This window comes from Micromesistius poutassou (assembly GCF_964030765.1).
Source record: "Micromesistius poutassou genome assembly, chromosome: 6".
NCBI classification, from domain to species: domain Eukaryota; kingdom Metazoa; phylum Chordata; class Actinopteri; order Gadiformes; family Gadidae; genus Micromesistius; species Micromesistius poutassou.
Genome location: NC_140276.1, coordinates 2,608,771 through 2,609,481, shown reverse-complemented (window position 1 = coordinate 2,609,481; position 711 = coordinate 2,608,771).

The following is a 711-nucleotide window of genomic DNA, read 5'->3' as shown; positions in this document are numbered from 1 at the left end:
GGTTTTTAAGTTTGAAATCCTGCCCTTTTCTGCTCTCTCTCTCTCTCTCTCTCTCTCTCTCTCTCTCTCTCTCTCTCTCTCTCTCTCTCTCTCTACCCCCCCCCCCCCTCCCTCAACTCTGGAATCTCACCTAAGCAGCTTTAAACCCGGAGCAGAGGCTGGCCCCTCCTCTGGCTGGCTGTCTCTCGCATGAGGGCGCCTCCGCAGCTCGGCCGCTGCGGTTGGTGCGGTGGGCCGTGAAAGAGAGGTGGGCTTCGTCACACCGGGGGAATGATGATATCTGCTGACTCCTCAGGACTCGCTGCCCCGTGCCGCCGCGTGCGTGCTGAGCATTTTTTAACGTGTTTTTGGAACGTGTCTCATTTCGAAAAAGGGCCCAGGCGGATGTTTTTAGAAGCTCATCATCGAGGAGGCGAGAGATAAGTTGGGGGTGACCTATAGCCCCCGGAAAAAAAACAGACCGCAGACAGTGACGGTCCAACAGAAAAGATAGCCTGGGAAAGAGATTCATGGCTCCCCATGCCTGGCAAGGCTCTTAAACGAGGCCCCTGTACGTGTGCCCGCTTGTTAAACTGGTTGCATATTGCTCTGGAAACGAAACGGTAGGTTTCGTTTCAGCACCGCGGACAGCGCCCAGGGAGCTGGGCCCGTCTAGCGTCACTGGTCTGATCCGAACGGCTAACAAGCAGCACGTCCTTTAGCTGTTTATTT